Source organism: Rhea pennata, chromosome Z (assembly GCF_028389875.1).
Source record: "Rhea pennata isolate bPtePen1 chromosome Z, bPtePen1.pri, whole genome shotgun sequence".
NCBI classification, from domain to species: domain Eukaryota; kingdom Metazoa; phylum Chordata; class Aves; order Rheiformes; family Rheidae; genus Rhea; species Rhea pennata.
Window position 1 is genome coordinate 45,421,508 of NC_084702.1, and position 23,922 is coordinate 45,445,429.

Genomic DNA, 23,922 nt, shown 5'->3' on the forward strand with positions numbered 1-23,922 from the left:
TAATCTTGTATTCAATTAAGATTAATAAATAAATATTCAATAGCATCTAACACAGGCAGCAGTGCCTTCAAAACAAGAGTCAAAGATGAAGGACTTGAGTTTTGCTGCAAACAGTGAAGATGTGAGGGATGACATTTAAAAAGTTAGTAGATTTCAAAGCTCAAAAATGTTCTCATATCTAGAGCTGGAAGGAGACAGAAATGCAACCATCAGAGTTGTAAAAGGATGGTGAGGTAAATGCTGATGCTGATTGTTTGCATATTCAAAGGCTTGGGTTTTAAGTAGGCTTGCTGCAGTCAAGACTGCTTACCATTCGACTTAGTATACTCTTCCCTTCCATCACAGCTTTTTTCTAATCAAAAACCTACTCTGCACCTGAATTATCCATTTATGTCATTATGTTCTCCGTACCTCCGCTAGATCAAAGAATTTGCCTCATCAGGCAACTTTCAAAGTGCTCCAACGATGAAAGACACCCAACTCCTTCCACCACAAGATAGCTGGTAATTTAAAATTCTTAGTTTGATTCATATGAATGTGGTCGTTTCTTGCTGTGAAAAGTTCCATTTCACATCAACAACCACATATGGAAGTATTTTTATTTAATGTGAGGAACATAATACTTTCCTGATTTCCATAAGAAGTATTCTGCTTTAAATACTGATTCTAGAAAAGCAAAAATTCTAAGGTAAATATAAAGGTACTTGCCTACTAAATCACAACATTGATATATCCGGTCCATTAACTTTTTCAGATAACTGCAGATGCAACGCTATGAGAACACCAGTACAGATCATCTCTTTCCTTTCAAATCCCAGATAAATCCTCTCAAGTCTCAAAGCCAGATACCAGAGAAGAGATGCAAAAATATAAATCTACAGAGGTGAGACTTTTGGAGAACTAAATCTACTGATAAGTCATATAGACTTTGAGAGACACTGCAAGGAACAATGTATAAGAATAAAAGGGATATACTACAGGAGAAACTTCTTCAGTAGAAGGACAGCCTAGCAGTAGGACAGGTTGCCCAGAGGGGCTAGGAAGACTCTGCACAGAGTCCTAAGCAACCTGGTCCAACCAGCTGGGAGCAGGGGGTTGCACTGGAGACCTCCTGAGGTCCCTCCTGGCCTGAATCACCCTGTGATCCTAGCCTGGAAGTAATGAGGAAACTGGAAAAAACATACATGGGAAGTGTGTTTTTCACCAAATCTGACAGCAGTTTAGTGTTACAAGCGTAATTTCATTGTCAATCTCAGAAAGGTCATCAAAATTATATTCTAGGAGTCATGTGACTAATAAAATGAACTAATACAAGAGGTGAGTATATACTTTAAAACTTCCTGCTCTCATGCGTGTGAGAAAAGGTAGGGAGGGCACTTCATCATAGGCAGAAAATAATGTGTACTACAACTAAGTAAGAGTTCCCCTTGCAATTTGAAGGCAACCTATCTGTACTAAAGATTAAAATAAATTCTTGGAAAGCACTGTCATTTCAGTACATATGAAGAGTTTTTCCTACTGGACAGCTTTCTTTTGGGATAAATTTAAGTTTTCTGCAGCCAACAGACAGAGGATAAAGAATTACTATCTATTGTGCTTTCTGCTTTTGGAGATCAACAGGTTCACAACATTACACTAGCTGGGAACCTGGAAGTTCAGAGCAAGAATGTCAAAGATTATGGTCACATCTTCCCCTTTCCCAAAGCTTCTGAGCTTTGTGAATGATCGGCATGTCCCTCCTCTCACAATTAAGGTTTTACATACCACTGTCACTTCCTAAAGAAAAAAATCGAGGAAGGACAAATACAGTTCCTCAAAATAAAGACAAAAAGTTAATTATATATTCACTCAGGTGCCAGACAGATACATACCAAAAAAGAAGGATACATAGCACTAGATCTTCTGAAGGGACACATTAGTGTGTTTCAGACCAACATAAAAAGCTTGGAAAAAATTAAGCCCACTGAAATTCTAAATTTCTAAGTATCATAAGATTTTCAAAATGTAATATACAATTCAAACAATTTTATTCCGTCTCCATCAGCACTTAATTATTAGACATAAATTTGTTTAAAAATGTGGTATTTCATTCATTTTGATAAAGCAAAGAGTAAGCAAACCACCTCAGTGACACAAAATCCTCTTCTGTTCATATTAATACAAAATGTTTTAATAATTAAAACTTACTAAGATTTCATTCTAAGTGAGAATTCACATTTACATCCCAATTTTTCTTTCTATGCACCCAGAGATGAGAAAATACTCTAGTAAGCATCAAGAAAGCATCTACACGTCCAGAGATGATAAAATACTCTAGTAAAGCATCAAGAAAGTTGTATTCCTTTGTGGAAAGTCTATAATGAAAGGCTGTTAATTCCCCTCTCCCCATCATCTTATAAAACTAATTAACAATGGCCACAGTTTGCTAACTCAATCCTTAATAAATTGACACTAAAATAATTTATAATCCTGTATAAACTGATGAAACTGTTTCAGTTCCTATGAGAGTAGTGAAATGCAAGAACTCCTTTCTTTTTTGCAGCAGTCACAGACCACCTTCAGAAGTTCAAAGCGCAGAGAGAGTGTTTTCGTTCTCCTATTCTGTAATTTAAAAGCATTTAAATAGCATTTTATTCATAATAAATCACCTTGTAATCTTTCTGCTTTGCCCAGTAATCAAAACAGCTAAAATTCTCTTGTCAAGGAAAATCAACACTTTTTATTGAAAGACGACATCTTAACAAAACGTTCATTTGATATTCTGAAAAAATGAACAAGTTGAATGATACTAATTATTTGCTTAAAAGGGAAAACACATGAGAAGCTTCTTTAAATTTTTTATACCTAGATCACTATCAATAGTACAATGTAATAAGGATAACAGTTCACTGAAGTACCCTTTATTTTCCCTTTGTTATGCAAAAAGAGAAAATACAAAAGGGAGAATATTTTACTGAGTTAGGACTAGCCTCCAAGGATAATGCAAATGAGAGATCATTAAAAATATTTAAGTTCAATTATGCAGCACACATGAACAATGAACTAAATTCAAGACATGTTCCTTCACTAAAAGGACTTCAAATCACGCTCCCTGAATTCTTTATGTACAAATTATATACTCAAACAAGAAAAAAAAAAAGCGGTATTTTTTTCCCCCCATCAAAACACGTAGAACTCTGTTAATGTAGCTATTTAATCTATCGTGCACTGATTCATTCGGACCAGAACACATGAGGGAGTGATTACGTGAGCAGCTGAACTCCCAGGCAGAGCGCAGGAGCGGGCAGGCAGCTGCGGCTAGGAGAGCGGCCACAGGCATCGCCAGAGGGCATCGCCTGATGAGACGCTGGAGCCCTGTCATCAGGCAGGACGGTTCTTTTCCCTTCTCTTTTCCCATCCCTGGCCCTTACACTAGATTTTTTTTTTTTTTTAATTAACTTTGCTAGTTTTCTATCAGTGAGTTGAACTGGCTCACCAAGCTATCGGATGAACAGGCATAAAAAAAAGAAAAAAAAAAAGAAGGAGAGAGAAGAGGAGCAGACAGCGGGGAGCGAGGACATCAGCGGGAGCAGGAGCACAGCTTCCAGCACTACGGAGTTTCAGCTTACGCGCGCAACCGTAACGCGCCTTTAGCAGGCATCGCGGTCTGCAAATGATGTTTCCTGACCAGGTACAACATGTCCAAGTACACTGCAGGGATTATTTCCACTTTTGCTTAAACCTAGGTACATCTCTAAAATGTCCCGTCTATCCAAACACTATCCAAGACACACACACACACACACACGCACCCCTCCACGGCCCTCATACACTTGCAAAATTATCACAACTTCACGTTTTTATTTCAAGGCACACACATCATTAGAAGGATGAGATAAAGGGAACTATCTTCAATAAAGGGGAGAAAAAAGTACAATTACAAATATTTGAGAATGTACTTTGAAAATAAGCTAATCTTTTTTAGTTAATAAGGTGTGGGTGCTGGACAAAATGAGGAAATTCTTTTAATAAATCAATTACAGATAAATATTAATTCAGTTGTGACTTACTCTGTTATGAGTGGTTAATCTACTAGAAAAATATTTTCTTTAAGAGGAACCTAGGGAAGAAAGATCTTGATACTCTCCCCTTGCTTTTGCTTTTTTTTTTTTTTTTTTTTTTTTTAATTCTGGCAGGATTGCACTCTTAAAAGCAATTCCTGATCAAAATCTAAAATGTACTCCCACAGATGCAGCTTAAGTGATGGCAGTTAAGCTGAGATTTAGAGCATGGTGGTTCCGTTACAGTTACAAACAACTTCAGCTAATGAAAATACCTCAAGTTTGTAAGTTTAGTACAAAACTAATCTCATGATCTTTCTTTGTTCCAAAAGACTCAGATAACAGCACTTTTTAATTGAAGAAATGATAATGAAAAGAGTGAAAGAGGAAAAAAGTTTCCTGTCCTATTCAATTTAGCATTAGTTAACAATTGAGCAATAAGAACTCACACAAAACAGAGACAAATGAATTCTCAATTATAGTTTCTTTTTTATGATATAAACTTTTATTCTAGTTGAATAATAGATTTTCCTCAAAACCAATATTGATGAAAGAAAAAAAAATCATAGCCATCAAAAAAATGCCAGAAACCTGATAGTAGGAAAGAGCTCCAGATTTTCAATATTGCAAAATACAATAATGCTAGCACCAAGGAAACTGCACAATAAAACAGCATAGTATTTTAGCCAAACACAAACATCAAGCAGAATTTCTTAAAAGTATAATATACTTGTGTTGATAAGTACAACGCAGAAGAACAGCCTGTGATTACAAGTACAAAGGAAATTTTTACTTTGTGATTTTACAATACATTGCTAGATACACACTGCTCTATGTAAAAATTATCTTGGACAGCAAGGCCTTGTGATATTTTTGTCAGTTGACAGCTAAAGTAGTAAATGATGAATTAAAAAAAAATTGCTTGATGCTAGGCATTTCTTTTCTCATAGACCTCTAGGCTTTTCCTTGACAGAATCTATAGAAAGACATAGGTGGAGAGGCAAAGAGGAAGCCCAAGTTTCTGTGTTAGCAGCCATGTGTTACATGGGAGAAACTAACAGTAGCTCACAGGAGAATGTGGAAGAAAAACTGAGCATGGCGGGAAAGGAAGAGTTAATAATTAAGAAACCCATAAACCAACCAGAAACGAAAAAACAATGTGAGAAACAGAATGAGGCTGAGAACACACCAGGATCTATTTCTTAGCCCCAAACTCCATGCATCTCCACGGCAGGAGTCAGTATCTATTCTTTTCAAGCAAAGAGTAAGTCAGATAAAATAATCATCTCATGTTAAGGCACAATCAAACCTAATGGAGCCAATAAACACTTGCAAAAGCTCAAACTTTTCATAGAAAAACTTGTTTAGCTCAGGGATACCTGTCATTAAGGATGATCTCGAAAGCATACAACTGAGATTGCTTTTTCACAAACTATGAGTTACTGAAATCTGTAACACAACCACCCTAATGTAACAGATTTATTGAAGAGCAAAGTCCCACAGAAACTTTTAAGAGATGTCAAAATGGTAGCTATCAATTACACGAAAACATGCAGGTTGGCCTCAAAGATTCAAGCTCGAAATTTAGAGGAATGCAATAGACTGCATCTATCAGGCACATACACAGAATTCACACAAAAATGCCTTGCCTCAGGTATGGGCAGGTTGAATACAGGTAGCATGAAGAAAAACTGGTAAGACAATCCACTATATACTAATTAAATATATATATATATTTATATATAGCTAGAATATGTAGCTAGAATCAGGTTTTAACCAATTAAGTAGTAATTGTTGCTGTTGGTTTTTACAGAGCCACTCAAACAGTTGTACTACATTACAGTTGTTAATTACTAACCAGAAACAAAAGCTCATCAGGATTTGCCAAAGTCTATTACGAGGTTTTATCATATATATGCAATGAAAATGCACATAGTAAAAAACTTTCTTCAAGTCAGTGCCAGTCTTTGGCACAATTCCAGCTGTCAGTCAACTCGATCACTTAGCAGATAACACAAGTAAAAGTTATCTTCCATCAGGCTGACTTTGTCTTTGTCTGATACACCATACAGAGCAGCAGGAAATTAACGGTAATTTGCCTTAATAGAGACTAAAAGGAACCTGAAGCTCATGACGTATGCTGGTTGTGCTGTATTTGCCATCTCTGTGAAGCACAACAAAGCAGAACAGCAACAAGCTTGAGAAAAATACCCAAACACAAGAATTAGTATTTAAACTACTCTCAACACTTTCTACCCCCTGCAAAACCTTTATCTATAGAGCGCTGCTGAAGCTTTCCTGTAAAAGCGTCTACAGATCACCTTAGTTTTCGGGATAACCAAAGGTAATTTATTACTGTCAGTTTACTCGCACCCTGCAGCTTGAAAGCAGCTCTATCCATGTTCAGACTGAAAGGAAATTAGACACCTTTGAGAACAAGAATGAGAGACTACTACCAGAGCAAGTCTTCCTTACATCAAGAGTACGTCCTTACAAGTGCCAAAATTAAAGACATTCTTTTACAGATCTGCTCTCCATTAGATATATAAACCATGGAAGCGACATAAAATACTCTAAACTTCAAAATGTACTAGCTTTCTCTTTATTCAAGTTTTTAAAGCAAATCTGTGAGTACACATCTATTCAGTTACGTTCTAAGACATAAAAGAAAAATCATTGGAACTGTTTCATTTTGCTCCCTAGCGGGTGTGCGTGAACACGCGAGCCCTTGCTGCGCGACGGGCAAGAACGTGCTTCTGAGAGCACAGAGCTGCGGGAAGCATTGCTGGGCATGGAGAACAGATACCGACGTTCACCCAAAACACCATGTCCAGCTCTATTCAAAAAGGCTCAAGAGCAGCTATTTATTTCTCATAAAATCAGTTTATTTCTCATAAAATCAGCTTAGCCCTAGCATACACAGAAGTTTACAGTACCAATTAAAACACTGAGAAGACAGTAGTGATTTAAGAAGTTTCACTACCAAAGTTGCTCAGAGCCAGGCCTTCTTCAGAACAAGATGTGCCATGAGGGGGCTCCTGCCAGCCTGGTGTAGGTACCATGTTCACAAAACAAATTAAAGCCACGCAAAGAACACTCACATGCCTTGCATGGGGCTGCAGGGGCGGACAAGAAAGGTCTGCAAAATCATCTGTTCTCATCCCCTGCACAGCAGCGTGTTTCACCTGCTTACCTTTGTACTGAACTTAGTAATAGCATTCCCTGATACTTTTGTTTTTTAAAACTATGTTCTGAATACAAATTTGAACAGGCACCTGCAGGCTTTCTGACAGCTGCACTTAATCACAGGTGGATCTTTTCAGGAAGATCTCTTACAGTTTAATTGGGATACCACATACACATATTCTTACAGCTTATCTGAAAACAGTTAGTTTTTACATAAAGCTTTTGTTGTAGGTGTTCATGTTTTAAGACAGAATCTTGTGCAGACCATATAAGAACCGTAATATGAGACGTTAATAGTAATGTAGCAGCCTTAAGTAAAGCTACTTACCACATAAATATTGATGGGGTAAAAAAATGGTTATTGCACTGTCTCTCCTGTATTACACAATGCTTTATATAAACTGGAAAAAATGTGCGTGTATATTTGAAAATAGTTAAAGACTTATATATTCTGGAGTCTAAGTGAGTCTTTCTGAAAAGAATCTTAATCTACTTCATTTAAAAGCCAAATAAGGACAAAACTTAGTTTTAAGAGTATTACACAAACGATTATCAAAATCATGGCTGAAAAATGTGATGATAAATGGGATGATTCAGCAGATGTGGTAGGTACATTTTGTCTTGCATGATGAAATACTGAACATAAAAATTACACACACAATAAACACGTCTGCAATGGGATTTATGATGCATATTATTACTATGCTTTTGTTTATCGCTTACAATGGACAGAAAGTATGCTGTTGTGAAGTAAGCTTTTTTAAAGTGCAGCGATGGTCCTAAAACAATCAAAGAAGGCAGAAAGCATTTGTTTCTCTGTATCATATCGTGGCACTGAGTAGCAATGAACAAGGAGACACTATCAAGCAGTCAGGGTCACAGGCCTCGAGAGTCAGAGTCTTCCAGCTACCAACCCAACCCAAGCACGTGAGGCAGTGCAGGGCAGGAGGAGCTTCAGTTACTCCCTTTAGAAAGGGGGGAAAAAAAGACTTCATGACAGCAATGTGTTAGATTCCTACCTCACCCCCTCAAGGGCGGGCATCGTTATTTAGAACAAAAGGTCCCAAAGGCTCCAGGAGACACAGACGCTCTGAAATTCAAAAGCACGACCACGGTCTGGAAAGATCGCATCAAAACGTATTTCAACCCCTCGCCTGTGGGTATGACATTTCCCCCAAGGCCAGGCACCTTAATCTTACCGCTGGATCTGGAAGCGGCGCCTCCACCTGCCAAAGCGCGGCTGGCTGCTCACGCGGGGCCCGGCCGCATCCGCCCTACGGCCCGGCCGGCCGCCGAGCGGGCGCCTCTGGCCGGACCCTCCCGGCCCGGCGGGGGCAGGCAGACAGGCACAGCCCCCGGCGGGGCGCCACGGCCCCAGGCCTGCTCTCCGAGGGAGCCCAGAGGCAGGAAAAGGGGACACAAAGCCCAGCTCTGAGCGCAGCTGGCAGTCGAAAGCGCGTCTGGAAGACGTAGCTTAGACGGATCCCAAGAATCTTGGTTTAATCCCTTCTGAGGCAGCACATCAAAAGGCAAAAAAATTTATGCTTAGCAAGGGAGCTTTTGTAGTCAAATGCTAAGATCTGCAGACATGTGGTGAGAAGTAGTGGAACAGGCTGGGTACTCTCAGGCATCCTTAGCTCTCAGAGTACAACTACTGCTTACTGAAAATTACAATAAACTCTGAATTGAGATACACAGGAATCTCTTGGGAAATCCCTAGGGTTGCTTACTTCTCCTAACCTGAGTACTTATGAATTTCACTTATCTCTGGGTTCTCAAATTCTACTACTACAGGGACAGAAATGGAAGAAAGTTGAAGAGTTGTAATAAAGTCTCTTCAATTTTAAAAAAATGTTTTAGTTCTTTCTGATAGCTATCACATTGTTTATGGCTATTGTTTTAGGCTCCTTATTGGTATTGCACAGGATTCCCTCCCCAAAATTCAATGTAATGTCAGCTGGGTAAGTAAATGCAAGGTTTAACCTGCTCCTGCATCAAAATAGCTAGAGGTTCAAACTGCAATAAAATAATTGTCACGCAGTCTTACTTGTCGTTGTTCTTGTTGTTATGCACCTTACCTTCTTTGGGTTTTCCTTGGGAAAGCAATTTCTCTCCTGTTCTATTGCATTTATCACGTGATTATTTTGATTCTCTGAAAAAGCAGAAATTAAAACAATTGGTTTTCCTGAACAGCCTCAATTTCTGTAGTGTCCTGTCACATCAAAACATCGTCTTCTGTTATGCACCATATAACTGATTTATGTCAGTACTCTATTCTGAACAACTCTCATTAGCTAACAGCTGCTATGCAAAAGCAGGTGTCCTTTCTCAGTAATTAAATACAGAATCAAAGCAGCAAGGCAGAAGTCTAACGCTTAGAATCTTTTACCTATTTTTCTACTGATATTCATTTAACAGTAATAAATTATAACATTTATATATATATATATATATATATATATATATGGGGAAAAAAAAGAAGGGTATCATCAATGAAGATTAGCCTTGTTAAGAATATCTCACACACAGAGAAACACACACCTTCTTCAGAATAGTAATAATATAAAAAATAATAAAAAACCCTTGAGCTCCAATTTCCAGCACTGGATTAAATAAAGCCTTTTATTATATTCAAGGTCAAGTTATTTTGCTCCTTCAAACAAATTCTAGAAGCAATAATATAAAGCTTATGGAGACTGATTACAAAGTGTCCTTGAACACCATACTTGAAACAATAAGGAAACCAAAGGAATTTTCACTTTGAACTGTATCTCAAACACCTGAGCAACAGAAACAGCAAACATTCAAGAAATTTAAACACAACTCCCCCATATTTGCATATAATTTAGAAAGCCAATGATGTAAAAGTGCTTTCTTTGACAGCAAACACTGAGCTCTTACGAAAATATCAGTCACAAAATTTAAACTTGAAAGCGGGGGGAGGACATTCATCTGCATACTTAATATGGCTCCTTTTTCCACATATGCTTTATAATACAGTCTTTTGTTCAATTCATTTAAAGATATAAGATGTACAAGTACTGAACTCCATTTCCATCACTACTTCTCGAGTAGAAGTACTATAAACTAGAAATACACCACAATCGTTTCATAAATGCATGCTGAAAATCTCACTTGAGGTTTCAAAAAAAAAAAAAAAAAAAAAAAAAAAATCAAAACTACAGAACAATCCCATAAACTCAAATGAGTGAATCTTAGTTTTACAGGGAAGAGCAGACTTCAGACAGTGCAGAAATTACACCACAGGCTAACTGCTTTGCACTTTTAATCAAAAGCCTGGCCTTTGTCCCCAGTCCATTCATCAGTTCTTTTCTTCCCTTGTGATGCCTTCAGAAAATTTATCCTGGTACACTCTCCAAAACCCTACCTTCTTCTATTTCATCTGTCACAGCATTATCCTCTGAACGATCCAAATAGACTGTCAAGCAGTAAACAAGTAGACAGCTAGAAAGCAGCCTCCTAAATGAAACTTCAAAGAAGGCTAAGAGTGGAGAAATCAAAGTGATGATATGTAGGAGGCTTTCAGTATTTACTCTGGTAATTCAGCAAAAGAGGTGTGCTTTAAAAAAAATTATATATCTATACCAAATTTCACACATTTAAGTCACAGTCTCTACCCTCAAGAGCCAGGAATGACAGGGTGATTGCAAGCTGTATAATCAGTCTATCATACAACAACGTATTTACAGATAAACTGAAATTTAATTTGACTTCAGTATCACCTGCAGCACATACAGTATACAGCTGCTTGAGATGCTACACACTTGTCTAATTGCATTATTTACTCCACACTCTCTTAACCCCTCCTTCCACCCAGTGCCTTTCCAAACACAAGCATGAAGCTCTGCCCCTCAGTATCACTGATTTGACAGCCTTGTTCTTGCCCCCTTCCCTAGGCTCTCTGAGTGATGCTACGTGCTTCGCCCCTACACGTCCATTCTTCAGAGCCACCCATACATGCAGAGTTACTTGCTCACAGTCTGGAAACACGTGAGCTTCCTGCTTACACCTCTTCTGCAGGTTAATTTTCTTTTAAAGCCTATTGAAGGATATCAGAATAAAAGCTCAAGTCAGAACGAAAACCAGTACTGCCCTCAATTTCAGCAGGCACTAGATCAGAGCTGTGTTTACTTACTTGAGTATGCAGATTGCCTCAAGGAATAATGATCCTTTTCCTAAAAGAAATGAGTAAGTATCAAGAGAGCATAAGGCCACTAGCACAAGGCTGATTTAAAAATTACTACATTATAGCACGGTTCAGTGGGTTTTTGGCTTGTTCTTTCTTCTGTTAACTTAGTGTTCTGCAAGACTAAAAAATATACCACGCTATCTCACAACATTTGGTCTTACCATGATCTAGCCCGAGACTTCTCTGGAACAGAACAAAAACATTTTGTTAAACTTAAGGCAATAGGACCACATGGCATTGCCATCTCTGTCAAACTGGCCATGGCAACAGAGAATGCAATCTCACATCATCTTCTCAAAGATGGTAGTCCAGTAGAGACGATCACAACAAAGGTAACAGTGGGGTGGGTCATTATTTTGCTTAAATCAGAGACCCAAAGATGCTGCCACAGTAAAGAAATGTATTAAAGCCTTCTGGGATGCCTGTAATTTTAGAACTCAAGACAGCAAATAAAATTGTTCAGCATACAACAGACTTCCAGCACATGAAAAATATATCCATATACAGCAATAATCAAACAGTAACCTCTCATATAGACCTAGCGTCAAGTCAGTACATGTTGGAATAGTACTGATACTGTACCACTGATTTGAAGGAAACAATTCTATATAAGGTGGGGAGGGGCAGGGGGAAAGCAAGCAAGCAAGCAAGCAAAAGCTATGCCAAAGTTATTTCCAAATGAATTCATTCTGCCTCTCTGCCCCTTGTCAGAACACCAGAGGGGGCAATAAAAAAAACAGAGGATTTGGTTCCTCTCCTCTTGCTGCTTTTCGAGTATGACACACATTCAAAGCACAGCTACCTACGACTACAAGTGGTGTTCAATACTGCCAGCTACAGATCTACAGTGTTGTACACAGGAACAATTAGGGACGACTTCAGTAGGTTTAATTAGATACTCGTCCAATACTATTAAAGAACTCTGGAGAGTAAGTTTGACTGAGACTTGGCCACAGAGCAGCAGTAACCTTTTGATACTGGAAAAAGACGTTTCTTAGAAGCTTTCTCAAGTGCGACACTGTCTCATTTACCATCACCTGACAACTGAAATTAGTAGTACTTTAGTTCCTCCTAGCAGGGCAGTACCTGTTACTATCATTAGATGTAGCAAATAACCTCACTTAATACAATACAGTAACAACCCCCAACTCCCAGTCCCTCACTTTGCAGAACATTTTTTCTGACAGATCAACACTTTCTTCTTTTTAAAATGGAGTGAAGGGGAAGCGCCACTCATAGGAAAAGAATATTCAATGTTTTTAGCTTCCAGTAATTTTTACATGTCTACTCCTCCACAAAATATGAAAATTATTATTTTTTCCCTACAAAAGTTCCATCTGGATTAAGAACATCCATTTTTGTAGGTGGACAGAAAAAAAAGAAAAAAAAAAGAAAATCAATGTACAGTTTTCCAAAAGACTTAATAAAAAGTCTCTCTGATACTATGGACTGATCCAGTTGCAGCTGTTTTTCCCTGCACCTACCTCTCAACTGTTAAACAAGTAATACAGATTTTTTTTTGTTTGTTTGTTTTTTAGCATAAAAGCTCTTACTTTCATACAGGTATTTTTACTCAGAAAGTAAATTATCCAACCTAAATCCACAAAGATTTCAAAGACAACATACAGTTGAAATTGCAGAGGTGAAAAAAGAAAGAGTTGAGCAAAGTAGAAAAATTCCAAAGGTTAAATTTTTTGCATCAGTATTAAAAATTGTGAATAGAAATATTTCATTGTCCTGTTGCAAGTCCTGCTTTACCAAAGACCTTGTCATATATTTAGTGTGAAATACTGCAATCATCTCGCACAAGAAAATTCAGTTTGTGGTATAGAAGAAGCAGACTTAAGTGTCAAAAGGCTTCAGCACACTATCAGAAAAGTCCGTATCTTCATCAGTTACTGAGGAAATTTGTATTTGAACGCTGTTATTATTTCGAGAGGAAACACTTTTCCACTAGATTACGTTAACTGAGTAGTTTAATGTAAGGCAGCTTATTTCACCGAATGATAAACCAATATAAAATAAAGATCTAATGTAGCAATTGCAATAAAACTTGTAAAAATCTGACTATGCCAACTAGACCATAGAAACTAGAAAGCCTAAAAAAAATGGTAATGGGAGTGGTACATAAACTATCAGAAGAGGAGGAATGGATGCATAATACTGATTCCCTTCAACCCCCTTCTGAAGGTACACAGCTTGACAGGAAACTTAGCATAGTGCTCATAACACTCCAAACACCCCTTGGAGTGAAGTGCTTACCTGCACTTACCATTTCAAATTAAATTTGTTACTTCCAAAATTACAAACGTACCATAAAATCTATCAGTTTTATCTGAACAGCCCTCTGACACAACAGATTCATTAGTACTTTAATTTCAAACGTGTATAGTAAGGAGGCAAAGGACTATGTTCCAAGTCAGAGACTGAAGCTAGGTGACAACACAACAAAAGGAGATGGTACTTTTTGATTAAACAATCAGATTTTCATAATTGCTATGGCATTTTTCAGCTGAAATCCTCAAGACATCCTAAATCTTCAAAATGGGAGAACAGCTCATACAGCAGAACCACCATACAGGCAGGAAATATGCTTTGGTATCCAAACCACACATTTTCTTATTCATCTCTTTTTCAAAACAAGTAGCTCAAAGCAACCTATAATTACTTATCTAGGTTACACTGTGCATAGGTGTTTTGTATCTGATGTATAACAGCTAATTTTGGTGTTGCTTAAGAGAATCAACTCTGATTCTGCATTACTGACAAGAAAAACAGTCCATGTTCTTAAATTATATAGCAGTCAGAGAGATCAGATACAAAATAATCTGACGATTGCTCTGATGTTATTAGGAAAAAAAAAAAAAGAGTCTTCAGGGTTAATACAGCTTAAACCTAGCATGCGATAATGAAAGCCAAAATATTGTTCCCAACATCAGCTACAACAGCCCTCCCAAGATACCACTCTGAAAAGAAATGAAGCATACACTTGAAGGTTTTCTATTGAGCTTTTGTTAGTTTTAAAAAGAGGAACCAGACCAGTCATTCTGTGATCCATTATTATACACAGTGTTAAATCAAGTATTCAGCAGTAACTCCAATTCCAGTTTTTGCCATTCATAGTGCAGCACAAAGAACCAGAAAAGTAAATACGGATGTTCATAAAATGAACGGACACGTTAAAATTTGACAGCTTTCTTTTGATTCAAAGGTAGAGTTAAAAGCCATATCTGACATTCATTCACAGTTGATGATATATTTATACAAGTGACACAAAGATCACTTTTAAAATAAGGTCAGGTGGTTCCGCTGTTCAAAACGACGTTCCCAGAACAAACATTTTCAATATTTTACCTCCCTAATTGCTGAAGTTACTCTTAATAAAAGTCTGAAATCAGAGGTTGCTTCATACTCTATTGCACTTCACACAAAGCATGAAATGTTCATTTGTGCATAACATCTCTCAGATAACACAAGCATCTTCCATCCTTGTAATAGCTAGCTGAATTCACTGAAGGACTACTTCAGTTTTTGTTCTTAAGTAGCAGTTCATTTAAACTCAGGTAAGTTCACTTCTTCATTCTGCATAGAGCTCTCAGCCTAGAAGGAAACTGTCCCTGTTCCCAGGAACTGCAGAAAGGACATCAGTAAGCTGCAAAAGAGGAGTACAATTAAATTGCTTCATGCTGATCGAAACAAAATCAAATGTGGATCACATTTAAATAAATGAAAACTATCCATTAGCAAACTCAAATTAAAAACAATCCAAGTTGAGATTCTAATTTTAAGTCAGCTAATCTTTACAGTACAGGGTGTGAGTTTTCCTGGTTAAATATTTCACTACTTCAAGTTTAGTCCATGTTGAAAACTACATTAGAGAGCAAATAAAAAATAAGTAATAGCAAAGACTGCTTTAATTCCTATAGCAAAGACAAGTTTGTAATGACCATAAACAGGCTCAACTAGAGCAAATTGAAATTTGAGTCCGTCTTCCCCATCCCTCCACCCCTAGTTATAAACTAAAAATCCACCAAATGCAATTTTAAAAGGGGAAAATACAGCAGCTGTACTTTGAACCTTCCCCTAGAGCCTCTATCTTGTGTTCCTCTGATCAGCAATGAGATTGAACTTTTAAAACTGTAATCATTACACTTCAGAGTTAATTCAGTATTTGCTTGGAATGGAAAAATATAAATACTTCACAGTTGTCTTTTGTTTCAGGCTGTCAACTGTAACAGACAACTGTATTGTTTCTGCTTAACTTCCACTTTTTTGCTTGACAGAAGTTCCTTAAAAAGGATAGAAGTGTTTTGTATTACATTAAAAAGAAAATTGAGGTTTTGACTATATAGGAAATTAAGAAAAAAATCCAGCTAGGAGCAAGTCTAAAGATAACTAAGATAGTTCCTGACTGAAGGAGGGGAGGAGCACCTCCTCCTTCAAAAACAAAAATTTAAACAGATTTTTTTCATTGGTCTAAACTTGATCTTAAAATATCTCAAAAAAGAGTTCTCTTCTAGAGAAATTTTGAATTTTACAATACATTATTCCTAAAGTTAGAATCATTCTCATAGCTACTTTATTGTACTACAACCTTTGCTTTTATTAGATGCAACAGTGGACACAAACTATTAGAAAAATTGCTACCACTGGTGTCACTAAATTACCACCTTAGTAAATGCTACAACCCTAAAATTTCTCACTTATCCAACAGCGCAGCCTTGTTTTCCACTTACCTTTAGTATCTTTCGGCAGGAGGTTAAAATTACCGTATGATAACCACAATATTTATACAGAGATCAGCCCGTACAAGCAGGCTGAGGACAGCTGGTGCCTGTGTTCAGCATCAAGCACATTGACCACAGTGCAGCTGCCACTCCAAACACTCGAGGAAGGAGCTCCATCTGTGGTTTAGTTACTATAGCACTATTATCCGCTACAGTAAAACCATCCATTTTGTAACATTAAGAGATAAATGCTTTTAATTAAAGAGGTTACCAGGATTACCTATTGTGCAGCATTTGCAATAAAAAAAAAAAAGGATAAAATACTAGAGTATGAATAAAGCTGCACAGCTTCTTGAAAGAAGGGAAGAAAAACTGTAAAAGTACGTTGAAGATAGCTATTTAAATAAACTCTCATTCTCTCCCTAAAATAAAAATGCAAATTTTAGGTTTAGATTTTACAGTGAAGTATTGAAGACAGTATTATGTTTGGGAAATAAAAAAGCTATTTATTTCCCTTCCCATTTTTCAAGCATTCTTCTCTAAAATCCAGCATAAAGCTTTTAAGGATACATTTACACTGAAGAGTCTCACATTCTGCTGCTGCACATAAATATGACAAAAAGAAGCAGAAGAGAAAAGGTGTTACCTATTTTTATTAAATTCAACATAACACAGAGAACTGTGCATTACAAAATCATACTTGAGAAGTAAAGTACACACATTACGGAGCCCTGCAACAGCAAATGAACCTAAGGGAGGGGAGGAGAAGGGAAAAGGCTACTACGCGGACTGTTAAGAGTCTCAAAACCACTCCTAAAGAATACTCTTGAAGAATACGAAAGGCTCAGGAGGAACTTTGGAGGGTTTTTCTTTATGTATACAGGTAACCCAACAGGTATCTTTATATCCAACAAGGGCAGCCTGCGACTTGTAAGTCAGGGCGTTTCTGCCTTACAGAATCATTGAAGCGTCCCTGCTTCCAGGTATGTTCTTCCAAGCAGCAAAGGGGGCAATGCCACACTACTGAACTGGGTATTTCACAGGTTTCAAATCTAGGTTCAGGTACTCCAGGGAAACCTCACAGATGTTTAAGGTGTGGGTCTTGCTGTTTGAATGCAAAACCCAACTTCAACACCAAGTCACTGCAGTACTATACAGTTCTATGGCACTTTTTTGGAAGAAGGCAGAGTGCTCCTTTCCCTGTCTTCAAATCAGTGTGTCCCTTCCCTTAAGGAATTTTATTCTATCCAAAGAACTACCATGCTCATTCTTGATCTCTTTATCAATACGGTAAAAGCCTTTAAAGCACAGTTCTGTTAGCTTTCTAAGAAAGCTACTAAAATAAAGACAATATCGTGATCATAATGATACTACTTCCATTACAAAATCCTCCTCTCCTCTTCCACTAGCCCTACAGCAGCATTTCTCTGCTGCTGCAGCATTTAAGGAACAAGCGTGGCTGATCTTTCTCTATTCTGCTCTTCACGCACAAGTGCTTCTTTCGAGTGTGCTGTAAGGATATAAGCAGTTGGTAAGAGATTTCTTGCACACTATTAAGAAAAAAGACTCATCAGACTAATTCTACTGCTCAACCCTAAAAAAATTAAACAAACTACTGAACTTACTCAAACAGAAGTGAAACATGGAAGTCTCGCACAGATAAAAGACTTTTGCAGAAATCCAAGTCTAATTTAGTTCTAGAAATAAAGTACCCTTTTGATTCCCCCTTTCACGCTGGAAAATCACTTACAAGTCGTATCACACAAGTCAAATTCTTTCCCAGTATAATCTGTAAACCTTTCACTAATGTCAAGATAACTTATTTTCAAATAAGATTCTTTGCAATACCTCCAACTGAAATCCATTTACCTTGATGGAATTTTAATGTTAAAAAAACCCAAACAAACCAACCAAATCACCAAGGTACTGCTTAAGAAAAAATAATAAACTCTCACCTACAATCTCTATTAGGTAATAGAAGCGATAACTACAGAAATTGCTATACTTAATTGAATCATAAATCAATGCCTTTGCTACAAGTGTAGCATTTCTATTTTGAGGTTAAACAGTCAAAAGATTGACAGCAAGACGGCAATTTTAGTCTGGGGAGAAAAAAACCACAGATTGATAGATAAAATGCTACAATGAGTGGGTGACTTCAAACAAACCAACCACCACCACCAAAACCCCCCCCAAACATACAAACCTCAAATCAAACCTTAGGAAAACAAACAAACAAAATCAGTGAAGTCTTACCTCCTCTTCTTGCAGGACAAACTAAACAGTGTTTAGGGATTGTTGAGCCTTTTAAAAGTTTCTCCAAATTAGGAGTTGTAGTTAAACATTGTAGTCACAACGTACCCAGTTCAGAGTAAAACAAGCTCTTTAGAATATTAAAGCATTTTTCTTAGTGTTATTACTTCTTTGTTTCTTTGCCTTTATACTTTTTCCTCCCAAAGAATCATCAACTAAGCTGCTGATAACCACTGCAAGATAACCACATTTGCAATGCATCATAGTATTCCTGAGACCTGAAAGTTACAGTTTTGGAACAGGAGAATATCATTTTAGAATTAAATGCACTAGTGGAAAGAAAATCGGTTACCAGTCAATGTAAGTATTTCTAAAAAACTCAGATCTTCAACAATCTTTTTAAAAATACCATTTCTAACTACCAGTTCAGTTTCTTTTACCATTATTTTATTGTTTTAGTCTACCTGATTATTACTTTGTTAAACACATTTATACGAACATGCATATGGTCCTGGGCAATTGAAATTTAAAAGAACTTAAAAAGAAAACCTGCTGTAAGAAATTTCTGTAGACTGTTCCTCATTTTCATAGGGCTGCAGAGAAGAAATTCAGAGAAAGACACACAAGAGTTTAATATTGGTGTTTTTACATTTGCGACCCTTCTGATTAAAGCAGCCAACCTCTTAGAACCACGCATATGCGTATCTCTGAGCAAGTAATTTCGGTTATTTTGGCAGGGCTAAAAATATTCTGTGCATCCAGACAGCAGATCTTAGCAGTATTAGTACACAATTCCTCTCCTATTGCCTAAAATGCCTTGGCCTTCCTTTCCATAATCCCATATATTTATGCATAAAGTCGTAGGAGATTGGAGGTGGTTGAGTAAACATCACCGATTGCTTTCTTCCATTGTAATTAACGTGCGGAGGAGGGGGAATGCTAGCTGCTCCAGGCTTTAAAGATCTAACTATGCAAAAGAGCTTAAAGCTTTGGATTTTCACCAAGCAGACACAAATATATATATTCTAACATTAATGTTTCTGCAGCAATCTTCCACACTGCCTTTGCAGAAAAGATTTTTTTTTTTTGCACACTCTTGATGTCAGAACTGCTGATATCAGATCTTGAATTGATTTCTGTTGTTCCAACAGGATTAAAAATTTCTCCAAGATTTCTATTCTTAATAGTAATTTTACTAAGTCTTAGGAAAAACATTCAGAAATTTTCCTTTCATATCAACGTGCCAACAAAAAGCTCTTCTATTTAACAGTTATCTTTTAAGGAAATTTAAAAAAATGTAACTTCCCCACACCACTTTAGGATATGGCTTCACGTTATACGCAAGTCAACGATTTTCAGTTGTCCCGCATGACAGGACAAGAGGCAATGGGCAGAAACTGAAGCACAGGAAGTTCTGCCTGACCGTGAGGGGGAATTTCTTCCCAGTGAGAGTGACGGAGCCCTGGCACAGGTTGTCCAGAGAGGTGGTGGAGTCTCCTTCTCTGGAGATCTTGAAGGCCCGCCTGGATGCAACCCTGTCTAACATGCTGTAGGTGGCCCTGCTGAGCAGGGAGGTTGGTCTAGATGATCTCCAGGTCCCTTCCAACCTCAACCATTCTGTGATTCTGTGATACAGGGCAGTACTCAGCCACCCACACTCTGCAAGTCAGTTGATCATGTGATAGGCTTTGCAATTCCATAGCTACAGGTAGACTAGGTGCATCTCACTGATTTGGTGGAAAAACTACTCTTTTTGTCACAGATTTAGTCTTCCATCCAGCCAGTTGGATCTACTCACCCTACAACCACCGTAGCGAGAGAAGCGCACCAGAAGAGTGAGATCAAAGATGATTTTTTCAGCAGCTGCCAACCATTTAATTGACTTAACATCTTCAAATGTATTAGCATTGGTTGATGTAACCATGTTCTCTTGTTATATGATAGAAACAGAAGAGGTTCCTAGTTTACCCACTTCCTTTCTTTATTAACTTCTTCAGGACATTTCTTGTTAAATCAAATATCCCAATCTATTCATTCACATTATTCAAATTCCCTCTAATTCAGTAATGTCATTAGACTGCAAGGCCCTGTACCTTAGATTTGGGAGAAAAATGTGCATTTTTAAGCAGCTCTTTATCTTTTTCTTCAGGCCCTCTAACATTTCGTCTCTTTTCTACTCGAGTGCAGAAAACAACCAATGATTAATGACACCACTCTATCAGAGGACCTCAACTACTTTTACAAGCATTACAATATAAATAGAGTTCACTCTAACACGTACACCTATAAATGACCTAACAGGATTTAAATGGAAGAACAAATACAGATCTTGCTCTGCTTAAGGAATTGTTCATTTGTGAAATGTGAATAGCAAGTCTAAAGCTCTGAAAAAAGCAAGATCCTCCTGCCTAAAGTTACACTCAACCCAAACCACTGCTATCTCAGTTGCAGAAAGAAGGCATTAGAGAAACAGCTGTGCATAGTGTAATTGTTTCTCTCTTCTCATAGATACTACTTACTGGATGGTTGTGCCAAATTTGCTGGAGTAAAAAGCTTTCTGAACCCTGCTTTTCAAAAGTACTACTATAAGTTACCCTGGGTACAGAATTTCATTCTCTCTCCAATGCCAAGGAAACAAAGCAAAAAACTCCTGAAAAGAAAAATCAGGAACTCTTGTACAATATTTCCCAGATATCTGCCACTAGCAAAACATGACCAACTTTTCTTTGCTTTTTTTAAAGTCACTTGATGAACTACTCAAGATATTTTTTTCCCCCAGAGTTAAAATTAACTAGAATTTCCTCTCCATTATGTACACAAAGCATCAGCAAACTGTCCATGTGATCTCTGGTCTGATCATCAGGCTTTACAATAGTATTCACTGACAAGAATTTACTTCAATGGCCAGAACAACCTCAATTAAAAAAAAAAAAAAATGCTTGATAAGCACGTAACATTGTTTGCATCCACAAATTATTATGATCAAAGCAGTTTAAAAGCCAATTTAACTAATAATGACTCATTAATAATTAACTGTTGCCATAACAGCTTTAAGACCTGTACCATGTTGCTTTTAATTGTGATTGTAGTTAAAAGTAAGTGCATATAGCTTGAGACAAAATACAATGACAAAAAGTAGTATTTAACACAGTGGTAACAAACATTTTTCAGATAAGAAATACAGTCCTAAAAACTATAAAAGATTGTTATTCCTGCAACCACATATTATAAAAATAAAACTTGCATGGGTTAAATTAGCTCTTTTGCCACCACTGTCAGGAGGGGAAGTTATGGGTAGATCTCCAGGCAACTTCAACTAGAGCACTCTACACACACATTTTATTGTCCTTACCTGCCAGCTAGGTAACCTGTCCAGATTAAGATTGAAAACGATAGATAACACCTGAAGCCATAAAACAAAGGAGGATATTGTGACCAATCTGAGATTTTTTTTTTTTTTTTTTTAGTACTTAAGCGATGCTGTGCAAGTATTAAATACAATACTTGAGTGGGGGTGGATTCTTCAATTTATTGAATATATTGTTCCTCTCTGTATTAATAGCTAACTAATAGTTACGAGGTCAAGTAGAAGAGGAAAAAAAACCAGCACACATACTTTTCACTAGAATGGGGAAATGCTTCTATCTACATGGACTTAAAACAAGCAGAAAATCCCCCCAGAAGACTGTCAATAGACATTCCTCTAAAACAGCATGTCTGTTGTCACTAATATCATTTCCGTAACTGACCTCCTGTGTTCCATTTGCCTGCCTGAGTGCCTTATTTAATACCCAACACATACTAAATACTTTGGTGAAGAAATGTCACTACAGGACCTCAATTCCAGAAGACTTAAAATCTAAACACACTAACAGAAATTGTAGTCAGAGTATATATAATCAAAACAGACAGACTGAAAGAAAACTACCATACTTCATACTGTAAGCTTAGGAGACAAAAAAAAAAAAAAGTGTAAATTGATGGGCTTGAACATTTAAACTTGTAGAACAAAATGTCTGTTTTAAATAACATACATTAATGTATAAGTTCTTGCAACACTAAACTCCTTTTACAAATTTGTTTTCATTTGCACTGGTAGGTCTTTCACCACTCCCTGTCAAATAGTGGGGGTTTTTAACTTGTAAATATTAAATGCATCTTTTTTTTTTAATCTCTCTCTTTATAGATAAATATAAAATAAATGTATAAAACCTCACAGAATTCTCAAGGTAGAGATATCAAAACAGTAAAACTAAAATTAAGTTACGAGGCATTAAAAGAAAATATTAGAAAAGGACATTTATTAATTCTGCACATCAGCTGCTGCGGGCATATATTTGTTAACAACAGAATCAAACACACTAAATAATGGGCATGACCAATTGCAGTCATGACCATCTAAAACAATGCAAATATTGGATTGGGGAAACAGGAAAAAAAAAATCCAACAACTTTGAAGCTAAACAGTTAAAGCTTAGCATCTCATGCTTGTAAATAAATTTTGCTTGAGAAGCCAAAATATGACTGTAAGTCCTGTGAGTTTCTCATTAAATCATTTTCTTCAGTATTTTGTATGTTTTTCCATTACCCAAAATATAGAACAGAACCTCTGCTTGCTAAAGATTGATATAACAGATTTCAATAAGAATTCACAGTTCCTTATACAAACAAAATTGCATGCAGAATAGCTTCACGTAAAGCATATTTTTTCCACTGTTCCACTACCCTGCTATTAACCCCTAACTCACATTTTTGCTTGAACATGCTTCTCCTGGAAGTGTAGGGGGAGGGTAAAGAAGTGCACTGCTTACAAATAGGATAGTACATTATAGATTATATTCGTAGATACTTTTTATTTCTTTCAAAGATTAAATGTAAAAGCTTTAGAAATTTTATTCGGTAAGAAACTAATTACTTAATATTCGAGTCTTTAACTTTAGGAATTCTCAGCTGGCATGTTCTGATATTATTGAAGATTAGCTAGACTTTGCTAAGTTTAAGTTACATAAGCCATGAAACTCGTTCAAATAAAACACACTTTACTATGCATTTAGCGCACGATGCAACAGAGGACACACCACAAAAACAGCAACTCTCATCTCACTGCATAAGGCTGTGTAAGAATCACTAAATATGAAGCAAAACCCACTTACCCTCCAGTCTCTAAAGTGGATAGCAGACAACAGAACAAATGGAGAGAAGCTTATGATCCCAAGCAAGGGCTGAATCATCTTCATGCAGATGCTCTGACAAAACCCCTGTATGCGTACTGACATCAGCAGGAAAGACTGGGAGGCAGAGGATACTATGGTAACCATGCAATGTGCTCAGAGAGAAGCCTTTAATTGCTTTAACAACTTCCTGAGGCTCCTGCTACCAGGCTTCGATTTGCTAAGTAGGAAATGAAGGTTGTCACAGAAGCACCGAGTGTGACACTGTGTAGGAAAGAACTCAGTGAATCCTGAATCTATTAATTGCGACGTGACTTTTTAAAGTGACAAGTGTC

General features: G+C 37.1%; 1 protein-coding gene across 4 annotated transcripts in view; it reads right to left on the reverse strand.

Moving 5' to 3' along the window:
- The window catches only part of PAM (peptidylglycine alpha-amidating monooxygenase), a 136,236-nt gene that overhangs the window by 88,734 nt on the left and 23,580 nt on the right, over positions 1-23,922 (reverse strand). For 3 of the 4 annotated variants that reach the window (XM_062599077.1, XM_062599076.1, XM_062599074.1), the window contains exon 1: positions 9,305-9,378. The exons of the other annotated variant lie outside the window; for it this stretch is intronic. The gene's annotated coding sequence lies outside the window, so the exon portion shown is untranslated. Of the gene's footprint in view, positions 1-9,304; positions 9,379-23,922 lie in introns of those variants that run through there. 4 annotated transcript variants of the gene reach the window in all.